The sequence below is a fragment of the Panicum virgatum genome, chromosome 2N (assembly GCF_016808335.1).
Source record: "Panicum virgatum strain AP13 chromosome 2N, P.virgatum_v5, whole genome shotgun sequence".
In the NCBI taxonomy this organism is placed as follows: Eukaryota; Viridiplantae; Streptophyta; class Magnoliopsida; order Poales; family Poaceae; genus Panicum; species Panicum virgatum.
The window spans coordinates 38,630,265-38,643,222 of record NC_053146.1 but is presented as its reverse complement, the minus strand read 5'-3'; the positions used below and the strand labels follow the sequence as shown (position 1 = coordinate 38,643,222).

Here is a 12,958-nt window from a genome sequence, read left to right as displayed (position 1 = left end):
CAGCGCTCGGCGCAGGCCAAGAGTACCGGCTATTGTTGCAGTCGGTGCTGATGCCTCACATTAGTATCGGTTCAAACAACAAGTGGTACTTTTGGCCTGGATCTTTGGCCTGTTTTCTAGTAGTGCATGGACATACAAAACGATAGACTCAAGGAGTACATGACAGGTATGCACAAAACCGTCACACAAACACGTGCTACTAGCATGCACAAGCAATTCTCCACTTTTTTTTTTGACAAATGTAGTTTTCAATCATGGCTGGCATCACTTGTTCCCTCTGAAGTACATGTACACTCTCTGCATCCATAACACAAACAATAGCAAATGTTTAGCATTAGCACAATGCTTTACATGTTTCAGAAGAGGAAGCCAAAACATGTAATAATAATGAAAAGCAAAAGCAATTAAACATCATGACATTCATATTGGAGTTACTTCTGATGCAACAGATTCTTAGGATCATCAAAATATATCTTCTATGCAAAGAACTTAAAGCTTAAAAATAGGTAATTGCTCATCTATAATATTAACCACCAAGACAAGAACAGCATGGCACATCAGGAGATATTGTTAAGCATTCAGACACTAACAAATCGGTAACAATGTCATGTGTTTTTCTACGAAGTGATACTGTAAAACTATAGAGGGGAAATCAAACATCCTTTCCTAATTTACAATAAAATTACTTGACTCTGCAGATACAGATATATAAAACATAATTCTTAGACTTGTTACAACACTCATGAAGTTATTGTCCAAAATACTTTATTTATTAAAAAAAGTGAATTAAGGCAGGGAAATTTCAGACTTAAAACATAAATTCTTGAACAGTTTAGCATGCTGTGAACAATGGACCGTTTCCTAGAATGCATGCATACACACCAAGGGGAAAAGCAGGAATGAATGAGAATGTTGATTGCTGAGAATTAGATTTTATTTTAGACCTGAAGAACTGCAATGCTCAGCAGCGTCTCCAAACAGAACAGCCCAAACCCCACAAAGTAGAAGATCTGCAAGAGGAAAACATTCATTCTTAATGCCCTAAAACATCTGAAAGTTACTTCAGAAAACCTGACACATTCAGAAAATGGCAGGCAAACTTTGCGCGGCATTCACAGGGCTAGAGCTGTGAACGAAAGGTAATGTTCAGCTTACCCCAATTATGATATGGGCTGTGTTTAGTTCCAAAAAACTTCCCCCCAAAATCCAAATTTTCCATCACATCTCCATCACATCAAAACATTAAATATAGCAAATGACTCATACATGGAATACTAAATGTAGGTAAATAAAAAACTAATTGCATAGTTTTGATGTACGTTGCGAGACGAATCTTTTGAGCCTAGTTAGGTCGTGGTAGGACAATATTTGCCACAAACAAACGAAACATGCTACAGTACGCCACAGGGTTTTTTCTGACGCTACAGTGTTTTTTCCGGTGGAACTAAACACAGCCATGCTCAGAGAAGGTGTCGATCGCATCCAGTATACTGCTGAAATGGAAACAAAAAGGTTTTGCATTAGATGAAACAGAACATTTCCAAAGCAGACAGGTAACCTAAGAGCAGAAGATATCCACTGCCAATAAGAGCAGATTTGCTGGTTAAATAAAATGGAAAATGGCATATAGGTTCACCAGGGATATTAACATTCAACTGGTACATTATCAAACATATCTTGTTTGAAGAGAATGAAAACAGCCATCCCATTTCATATCTCGCAGATGGAGATAAAAACATCCAGTTTACAATTTTAAGGGTTGTATATTTTACGCAGGAAATTCCAAGATTATGAAGCCACCAACAAGAACTCTGCCAATGTATACCGATGCAATGAAAATTAAATATAACAATGGCTTGTCAGTGTAAAAACAGAAGTGAGACCTTACGTTAATGATTTCCCATTTCTAAAATGAAAGGGCGGGCAAAAGTCTCGCCCCAGGGCTATACATGTCATCCAAAATAGTGTCGTCCGTTCGATCTTTTGGCCATGTTTGGTTTAGACGTGAAAATGTTTTCATGAGAGAGAAATGATGCTTTGACCACTAATTAGGGGTATTAAATAAAGTCTAATTACAAAATTACCTCCACAACTATGGTACTGTATCACTTACTCTAATTAATGAGGTCTTTGACCGTACAATTAGTGAATAATTGAGCACGGTCACTGTAGCATCACTGTCGCTAATCAAGACGGGAACTTGAGTCATTAGATTCGTCTCGAAAAGTTACACTCATCCCTGAAAAGGTTTTGCAAATAGACTTCATTTATTACTCCATGCGAACATTCGTCTTTTTGTGAAATTGTGATGTGATGTGTAGCCAAACATGGCCTTTATCTACGTTGCTCCTGCCTTCAATGGTTTCAGCTTCTACACGCTCGTTCGATCTTTTCTTGCATTCACACGTTTGCCTGAGTTCGACGGGAAGCTTCCGTTCCCTTTCTCGGCTCGTGTTTTCTTTTACCCGTCCCGCACGCCGCCGACCGAAAAAAATCTCGCCCCCTCTATCCTGCCTGTCGCACGTCTTCCTCCTGCGTAGCTGCTGCTCCCGCCGCCAGTCCCCTTGCCCATACCCTGTCACTCCCGCGTGCCCCCTTCTCCCCGCACCGTCGTTGGCCTCCGCCTGGCTCGCCGCGGCGAGGCGCCGGTAGCCCCGCTGCCGCACCTTGCCGGCGGCGAGCACGGCGCTGTAGTGGGCGCCGTTGACGCTTCTGCTCGCCAACGCCGCCGCCTTCAGCCTCATCACCGCCGCCACGGCCCGCCCTGCATCCGCGCCTGCGACCACCGCCTTCGCTCCGGCCATCAAGGGGCACGGCGCCCTGCGCCTCCTCTGCGCCTCGCTCGCAGCCGGTCTGGCGGCCAGAGCTCGGTTCCCGGCCGTGGTGCTTTTTTTCTCCTTTTCTCTGATCCAATCCCTTCGACACCGCTTCTCTCCGCACCGTCCTCCTCCTCGCTCGCTTGCTCTCTCTCTCTCTCTCTCTCTCTCTCTCTCTCTCTCTCTCTCTCCTGAGGGCGGCTAGGGTTTCCTCTTGATCCAATCGAGATCTGGCGGGTGCTCTCCTCGCGCGGGCGACTCCGCCGGCCGCGTGCTGCGGCAGCGATGGCGGCCGCAGCTCAAGCAGGCGCGTGCGGTGGGGGCGGCGGAGGGCGCGGCTGTCCGCAGGGCAAGCGCAGCTCGGGCGGGCGCGTCGCGCACTGAACAGCGGCGAGAGCGGCGGGGCATGCTGCGTTGCGGTGGCTGGCTCGACTCCGGCAGCCGGCGGCGGGAGGCTCGTGGGTTGCGAGGCCAGCACGGCTCCGGCAGTGTGCTGCAGCAGCGACGGCGGCCGCGGTTCAAGCTAGCACGTGCCTGGGGAGGCGGAGGGCGCGCCTGGCCGCCGGGCAAGCGCGGCTCGGGCGGGCGCGTTGCGCACCGGGCAGCGGCGAGCGCGGCGGTGCGTTGCGATGGTAGGCCCAGCTCTGGCGGCAGGCCGCGGGCATCTCGTGGGCCGCGAGGCCAGCACGGCTCGAGTGAGCGCGTCGTGAGACAGTCAACGGTCTGCGCGGCTCAGTCGTTTCAGCTAATAACACTGGAGCAAAGAACCTATACATCATTTCAGTGAAGGGAATCAAAGGGCGCCTTAGGCCTTGTTTGGCTCCAGGACTTTTTCCAGAAGTCCCTATCACATCAAAAGGAATTTTACTATTTTATAGTATTAAATAAAATCTGTTTATAAATGTTTTTTGACAGCTGAGTGCTTTTTCGCGAGATGAATCTAATGAGCCTAATTAATTCATAATTTGTTATAGTGATGCTACAGTAACCATTCGCTAATCATAGATTAAGATACCTCATTAAATTCGTCTCGCAGTTTAACCCCAGGGTTCTGCAGTTAGTTTTATAATTAATATTTATTTAATACTTCTAAATACTAAAAAGTCCCTATGACTTTTTTGAAGTCCCTGTTTCTAAACACCCCCTTAACAGGCTTCCTTCAGCCTGTGTTGGTGACATGGTTATGGCAACTGTGAAGAAGGGAAAGCCTGACCTCAGGAAGAAGGTGATGCCAGCTGTTATTGTGAGGCAGCGCAAGCCATGGCGCCGAAAGGATGGTGTCTACATGTACTTTGAAGGTACATCTCTTATGATGAGTGGGTGATTGACTTTGCAAGGATTTAATTGTTTTAGCTAAACTGACTATACTTCTCTTGAATATGTGACTTCCATTCATTTGGTTTTTCTTTAGAATCTGCAGTCTACGGTCCTTCGCCGCTGCGACCGCCGGCGGTGCCTCTGCTCGCCCGAGCCCTCCGCCTCCACGCTCCACAACCCTCAATCGTGGCTCGAACACCCCCTCCGGCTGCACTTGGCTCCACAACGTGGCTCCGGCGCGCCACTGTGTACCCTCCCGTCGTGCCTACAGCAGCGTGGGTGCTCACCGCGCAACAGCGCGCAGCTCTCTGGTCGTCGCCGCTGCAGCAGCGCGTGGGTGCTCACCACCGCCTCCTTCGTCTTGAGTGCCTTTGCTCGCCCCTCCACCCGCTAGCACGAGCGCGCCTGCGCCGCCCTCACTGCAGCAGCGCCGCCCGTCGGCCGTCGTCGTCGTGATCGCTCACCACGGCAGAGTGGCGCCACCCTCCTTTCCTCATCAAGGTATGGAATTTGCCCCTCCTAATTTGTAGGCAAATCTCTAGTAGAATAAGCAGCAACACAATACATGAATCAAAGAACTTGGAACCAATATTGAATAATTATCTATTTTTGTTCTAAAGCTACCCAGCAGCACCACAATACTCTCATGTTGATCCATGTTTTCATTAATGGACTTGCAGATGGTGGCTGATGATCGGGGTTGAATGTACAGAGAACCCTGACATTGGGAGACATTACTAAACGGGGTCAATGGTTTTCTTGATAAAGCGGAGGAGGACATGAGAATCGGGCAAAAGAAGTTTGCACAACGGGACAATATTTTCGACCACTTGATCACACATGGATTCAAAAAGAAATATACGTGTTGGAATAGGCACGGCGAGGAAGGCAATAATGAAGGTGAAGCAGAATGCCTTAATGAAGGTGAATCGCTACGCCATGCTCGAGGCCTTAATGAAGGGGCAGCGCGACGCCATGATGATGAAGCCCTTAATGAAGGTGAACTCATTCATTTCTCATTGTTACAGGGTAAAGCAGAATGTCTTACCTCATTAGAATATTTTTATGACTCATTCATTTGTCATTATTATAGGGGAAGAATGCGGAAGTTTTGGGAAGAAGAATGCAGAAACTTTGGGGAAGATGAATCATTCCCGCCCGAAGATCTCACTGAACAAGAAATTTCTGGCTTCAATGATGATGATGTGCAAGCCCGTGTGGACAGCGTTGATGAAATGGTGAGGGATGCTGAGTTCCAAGGGGTGTACACATCTTCTGAACTAGCGAGACTGAAACAACTAATTGAAGATTCAAAGAAAGTACTATATCCTGGTTGTGCCAAGTACTCTCGCCTTTCTGGTGGCCTCAAGCTTTTGCAGTTGAAGGCAGATCATGGTTGGACTGACAAAAGTTTCAAACAACTCTCGGATTCGCTAAAAGACATGCTATCAAAGGGGAACCAAGTGGCTGAGTCTGTCTACGAGGCCAAGAAGATAATTTGTCCTTTGGGTTTAGAGGTTGAAAGAATCCATGCATGTAAGAATAGTTGTGTTCTGTTTCGTGGAGATTATGAGGACCTTGACAATTGCCCTAAGTGTGGGTATCATCGATACAAGAGGAAAAGAGATGGTGATAATGGCGATGACGTCGATGATGGGGGTCATATGATCAAAGGCAAGAAAGGTAACCGAGTGGGTCCTGTGCGGGTGGCATGGTATTTCCCAATCATTTTCCGCTTGAAACGTATGTTTGCCACACGAAAGGAGGCCCGGCTCTTGCGTTGGCATAAGGAAGGATGAAAGAAGGAGCCAAATAAGCTTAGGCACCCAACAGATGCAGCACGGTGGGGTAACATTGATTCCCACTATGGTTGGTTTGCCGATGATTGCAGGAACATTCGGTTCGCAATGAGCACAGATGGTGTGAACCTATTTGGTAACCAGAGTTCAACGCATAGCACCTGGCCTATTGTACTGACAATTTACAACCTTCCACCCTGGCTATGCAAGAAACAAAAAAAATGATGCTGACAATCTTGGTATACGGTCCAAAGCAACCCGGTGACCTAATTGATGTCTACTTGAGGTCTTTAGTTGATGACTTGAAGACACTTTGGAAGCTTGGTGTGAAGGAGATTTGTGATGAGTTCAAGCATGAGCGCTTTACATTGCACGACATGTTGTTCACCACCATCAACGACAATCCAGCTCATCGCAACTTGTCCGAGCAGAGTAAAAGAAAGGGTAAAGCTTGCCCCCATTCCTTAGATGAAACCTGCTCGTTGTGGCTGAGAAACTCGAAGAAATTTTTATTTATGGGGCATCGTCGTTTCCTCCGCAAGAAACATCCATATGGGAACATGGATGGTCAGTTTGATGGAAGAAAGGAGAATCGAACGGTGCCTCCGTATGTGTGTGGAATGGAGGTCCACTTGCAAGTGAAAGACATAAAAACTATGGAGGAATTATCGAAAAAGACCATCCTTGGCAAAAGAAAGAAGTGAGATGGTGAAGAAGAAGATGTGCAAGGGACATGGAAGAAGAAATCAATACTATGGGAGCTAGAGTACTGTGAGTTGTTGGATGTTCATCACTCGATTGACAACATGCACATCAAGAAGAAATCAGTAACGGGCGTTACCACTATGCCTATTACGTATGACACAATTCACAGAACACTTAACATATATGGCACATATGGTCTGATGCATTCCCATTCTATCAGGCATTTAGCAGAAATCATAGATGACAGATGACACAAGATATTCAAGCATTCCCAGAAGTTCATTTTCACTGACATAACACATATAACACATATATACACACATCACACAAACACATATATCATTAGGAGGAACACATGTCTAGAGAGTGTTATATGATCCTTAGTGGGCACAGACATGGACAAAATTTGTGTGCCCTATCCACTTCAACCCTAAATGTTGCAACTATCAGCTCGCCCCCCCCCCCAAACCAAAAGCTTCGACCACCAGCTTCTTTTAATCCACTAAATGTTAGGTCTTGCCTTCTTGGCTGCATCTTGAAGTGCACGCTGAAGTGCCTTCTTCCTTTGCTTTTCTTTTGCAAGCTCATCTGCAAGTGCCTTCTCCCTCTCCTGTGATGCTACCAAATTGTTGTGCAAGTCCCAGGAGCTTATCATTTTAAGAGGGACCTGCAAGATAAAAAATAACTACAATCATGCATACTGAATTGTATATTGAGATTGTAGTATACCGAATTGTGCTAGATGAAGACTGTATACTGAATTGAGATAACATTAGCACTAAAAACCATGCTAGATGAAGACTGTATACTAAATTCAGATAACATTGGCACTAAAAAGCATGCTAGATGAAGACTGTATACTGAATTCAGATAACATTAGCACTAAAAACCATGCTAGATGAAGACTGTATACTGAATTCAGATAACATTAGCACTAAAAAATTATTTTGCATAGTTACATGAATTGAAGCAAGCTAATAAATTTCATTAATTAAGACAAAAAAATCAAGGCTCGGAAAACATACAAGAGTAACAACATAAATGTTTCACACCACAACAGACACTTCAGCAAATAAATAGGGGATAAGAAATCATCATTGTTGCAAAATTAATTTCACACCAACATCATCTTCCAAGACAACCAGACTATTGGCTGGCAATATGGCCACCACAACACAACACAGCACAGATCCACATCACCTAAGGTTAACTAGCTCAATTATATTTGAAATAATTCCATAACTGCTAACAAAATATAGAACATAACACAAAACTCTGTGTCCTGAGGCCAAAATCCACATATATGCTAGAAGACCATAACAAAACACTGATCATCAATTGAGATCTGTAAATTGTTGGTTTATAAAAGGCTTCTAACAAAATATAGTCATAAAACAAATGCTAGCACAAGCACAATTAAATAGGCATCCACAAAACAACTTAACAACGAAGGTTGTGCTAACTGCTCAGATCTGAAAGCTATTCTTGCACTCTTATCTCATATCATTTGTTCCTAGCTTTGAACTTGCTGAATTATAATCTCACACCAAAATCTTTTGTTCCTAAGTCCACTCTCTTATCTCATATAATCATGAACTTGCTGAATTGAAATTGCATTGCAGGATTGACACTAAACCCTAAAACAAGATGGTATGCTTATTGTTTCTAGAGAAGTTGCATTGCAGGATTAACTCAAATATAATCATGAAGTTGCTGAATTTTTTTGCATTGCAAGATTGACACTAAACCCTAAAACAAGATGGTATGCTTATTATTTCTAGAGAAATTGCATTGCAGGATTAACTCAAATATAAGAACAGTGGATTGAACCCTACAAAAGCATCTCTTTGAAATTGCACAAGATGGTTGAATCGTTCAACCAGAGCTTGAGGTCCTTCCCCTTGTTCGCCGTCCCCTTCTCCTTCTTGTTAGAGGTCGTCGTCCCCTTCTTCTTCTCCTCCTCAGTGCTTGAGGTCACGTCGATGAAGAGCGCCGGCAGGTAGGAGGTGGTGCAGCGCCGGGCGTTCGAAAGGGCCGCACAATCGAAGCCCGGCGGGTAGGGTAGAAGAGGGGAAGCGCCGCGGGCCTCCAACTTCTGCCACTTGGCGCCTTCACCGCCGCCTGTTGGGAAGGGGGAAGCGCGGCGGGCCTCCAGCTTCTGCCGCCTGGCGCCGTCACCGCCGTCTGTTGGGGAGGGGGAGGTGCGGAGGGTCTACAGCTTGTGAGGCTTGGCGCCGTCGCCGCCACGTGTTGGGGAGGAGGGGCAAGTGAGGCGGGCGCTTGGGTACCGTGGTGGAGTAGCGCCGCCGCCGCCGCCTGTTGGGGAGGAGGGGGGAGCGCGGCGGGCCTGTCGGGGCTGTGGTGGAGTACCGCCACCCATGGAGATGAAAAAACCATCGCTGCCCCGAGTTTGTAGCCGCGCATAGATCTGCCGCTTCAGGACAACATCGTCGTGCGCCATCGCCATCGAGAGAGGGAAGGGGTGGGAGATGCGCCACCGCCGTCGAGGGAAGGGGTGGGAGATGTGCCGCCGCCGTCAAGGGAGAGGAAGAGTCTGACAGTCTGAGGAGATGAGCTCGAGGGAGAGGAAGAGTCCACATCCGGTCCATGAGTTATAGTCATGGATCACCATTTTTGTAATGGGCATTATGTGTATACTATCTATTTAAGTGAATAGATAGATTGATACTATTTGAACTTACTTCAGTAGTGCGATGGTATGGCTCTTTGCTTTGGAACGCCGCGACCGCGGTTTGAGTCCTGCTTCAGTCACCCCTTTTTTTTGCCAAAAAGAGTTGTGCCAAAAAAAAAGGAGTGGAACATGGGATTCGAACCTGAGACCTGCTGCTACTCTAGTGCAAGCACTACCACTGCACCACTTTGGCGTTTGGTCATGGACTCTGAATTCATTTTACCAATATTTTTTCTATAGCTGCAGGAGTGGAACATGGGATTCGAACCTTAGACCTGCTGCTACTCTAGTGCAAGCACTACCACTGCACCACTTCGGCGTTTGGTCATGGACTCTGAATTCATTATACCTGTATTTTTTCTATAGCCGCTGCGGGCACACTAGCATTTTACAGGTGTTAGCCCGCGATTGGTCCAGTTCTATGGGATGCAGATAGAGTTGGTATTTATCCTTCTAACCTAGAATTAAAATTTGTAACTGGTATTTCTCCGTCATACTTAATCCAAATTTGATGTTTCTTTTTCCTGAATTATTCTAAAATCACCCTCCTTTCGTTAATAGCATTTTTAATTACAAATTCTATTTCATAGATCCTATTTCTATGCCTTATCTTGTTTTTTCTAAATACCATATAGAAAAAAACATTTGTTTTGCACAACCATTACTTTCTACAACATTGTATTTTGTAATATTAAGGTGAGAACAATGTTATTTTCAAATTTGACATGCATATGAGTTCGAACATGTGGTAAAGTATGGAAAACTTCAATGTTCAAGTAATATTGTATGGAACTATGTGAGTGAAAACGATCGGGTGCTCTAGCCTAAGAGGGGGAGGGGGTGAATTAGGCACTATTAAAACCTTAACCTATGGCTCCAACTAGTTTGCACAAAAACTTAAACTAAAACAAGCTAACTAAATGTGCAACTACGGTTCACCTTAGTGTGTAACCCTCATCCCAAAAGAGTTTTGCAACCTATAGCCAATCCTATCAAGATACTACACTAAGAAGGTAAAGGCACACAAGTTGCAATATGAAATGCGGAAGCTTAAAGAGAGGGATGAGAGGAAGCGAACTCTCGACACGAGAATTTATCCCGTGGTTCGGATTGCCACAAAGGCGCCCCTATGTCCACATTGTTGAAGCACTCACGAAGAGTATCGCTTCCCGGCAATCAAGTCTCTTCCGTGAACACAATCATGGTCACCTTGATCCCGATCTTCATTAAGGGAGATTGCCCACGAAGGAGGGGTCTCTGTCCCCTACACAATGTCGTCGACGCCGCTCCACACCAAGTAGGAGGGTCGTTGACTTGCCGGCGAGCCACCAATTGCTCCAAGGGGCCGGCGCACCGTAATACAAGTGTGGTTCACTCTAGAACCAGCCACAAGGATCTCAACCTTGCTTGTTCACTCACTCAAGAGCTAATCTAGCACTCACACTTTACAAAGCTAGTGCTAAAACCTAAGGATATGATCAATGAGCTCTTGTATGGCTTGGAGATGTTCTCGGGTGTGTGTATGACTTCTTGCAACTCCAGCAAACTCCAAATGGCTGGGAGAGCACATATATATAGGCCTCCAAGTCGAACTAGCCATTTGTAGCCGTTGGCAGATTTCTGCGCAGGCATCAGAACTTCCGGTGCAGAGGCATCGGTTCTTCCGGTCACTCTGTGCTCTGAACTAGCCTTTGGCTTCTCTGACATGGCCGAAGCAACTTCAGGAACCATCGGTTGAACCGATGCTTAGGCGTCGGTTCTTCCGGTGACACTTGATCCGCAGATAGCCATTGCACCTTACTGACATCATTGCACCGACGCTTGCTCCGATGGGGCATCGGTTCATCCGGTGCTGAAAGGTTGGCTGCGGCATGCTTGACAACGTCTCTGGAACATAGTACGTTGATTGCACCGATGCTTTACTTGACACCGTCGGTTCAACCGGTGCTTCACTTCATTCTTCACTTGATCTCCAGAGGCGCTCAGTCTTGCACCTAAAGCAGGGCCGTCGGATCTTCCGACAACCATCGGATGCACCGATGCTATGGGCATCGGTTCTTCCGGTGCTACTGATTTCAGTAGAACTCGTCCAATTCAGTGTTTCTTTGAGTTCTTTCTTCGTGTTTTGCTCTGTATGGCCTTTTTACTTCATCCCTGGGATCTAGAAATGTTCACTTAACAAAATCATTAGTCCCATTGATTGCGTTGTCATACGATCACCAAAATCACTCGAAATGGCATAAAAGGTGCCATGTTGGTTACAGTGAGAGATGTAGGCATTTGTATACAATGTATATTCTTCCTTTATCGTAACCATTTGAAATTTTTATATAAAGTTTAGGGACCCAAATCAGGTTGCCACATCAATTTGTAGAATATTTAGACCATTAAGATGTTATTAAAATTACTATATCATAAATTTGAGATATAAGTTTGAATTATCCCTATCAAACTTGCACATTTTTGAACTATCTCCAAGATATGAGTTCAAATGGAACATATGAGCATCATAAGAATCATTTGGGCATAATTAGTGGAACATTCATCAACATTCATTTAAGTTCATGCATATTTATTTATACAACATTCATCATCTTGTAAAGTTAGTTATATTTTTATTACACAACCATGACTGATGTTATTTTATTCAAATACTAGATGTCAAATGATGAATTTTGACATTTTTTATGAATTTTAGGTGATATTTTCTGGGCTCTAAAATTAGTGGAACATTCAGTTTGGGTTGTTTTTCTTTTTGAGTTGTGATCAAACCATAGCAGATCCAAGGATGAACCATGTCTTAGATTGTTACCTCTATTTTTATCTTTCAGAAACATTTTTTGTTGATTTTGAACTCGAGTAGCTTAGGCATTTGAAGGCAGCAAGTTTAGTTTCAAAAAAATAATGTCAGGCCCACGCGTCAGCGTCTTCCTACCCGGCCAAATTTTCAACACGGTCTCCTCTTAAAATTTCGAACGAGGCCCGCTCCCCTCTTCTCTCCTCTCATCTCTGTCTCTCCTCTTCCCAAATCGCCGCCACCGTCGCCGCTCTCTCCTCTTCTTCTCCTCTGCCACCGCCGCTCCTCTCCGCTTGCCTTAGCCGCTGCAGCCCTGCTCTTCTCCAACCCCCAATGCGCGTCCTCTTCTCTAGCCCCGCTCACATCAGCTCAACCTGTTGTGGCTAGGGTTTCGACCAACAAACCCTAACCCATTGCGGCGTGATGATGGCAACCCGACCACCCCGAAGACGGTGACGCGGACGGATCCGGCATCCCCGGCCACCCCGAAGATGGTGATGTGGATGGATCCGGCATCCCCGGCCACCCCAAAGACGGTGACACAGACTGATCCGGCATTCTGCGGCCAGCGAGCGCCACCCTCGCTCGTCCGCTCGCCCTCCGCAGCGGCGGCTCATGTTCGAGGACGAGTGAGTTCCCTTCATCCCCCATGTCTCCTCAATTTTTCTAGTTGTACTTGCATTGATTTCTATGAGTAGTAGTTGAAATGAGTGAACTAGAGTTCATAGTAGTGCTTCTATTGTTCATGACTGCAATGAACTAGGGTTCAAAGGATATAGCTAGCCTATGAGGAGTAGTTGAAATCAGTGAACTAGTGCTTCCATTGTTGAAT

At 45.6% G+C, this 12,958-nt stretch overlaps 2 long non-coding RNA genes across 2 annotated transcripts; one reads left to right on the top strand and one right to left on the bottom strand.

Annotated features, from left to right (window-relative positions):
* Window positions 1-234: 234 nt before the first annotated feature.
* Window positions 235-1,173, bottom strand: LOC120658821. The gene is made up of 3 exons (XR_005668858.1): window positions 1,156-1,173; window positions 945-1,010; window positions 235-297 (listed from the first exon to the last, which is right to left on the bottom strand). It is a non-coding gene; the product is annotated as an uncharacterized LOC120658821 (long non-coding RNA).
* Window positions 1,174-4,817: 3,644 nt separating this feature from the next.
* LOC120660384 lies at window positions 4,818-7,083 on the top strand. Its single transcript, XR_005669570.1, has 2 exons — window positions 4,818-5,132; window positions 5,227-7,083. It is a non-coding gene; the product is annotated as an uncharacterized LOC120660384 (long non-coding RNA).
* The last annotated feature ends 5,875 nt before the right edge of the window (window positions 7,084-12,958 follow it).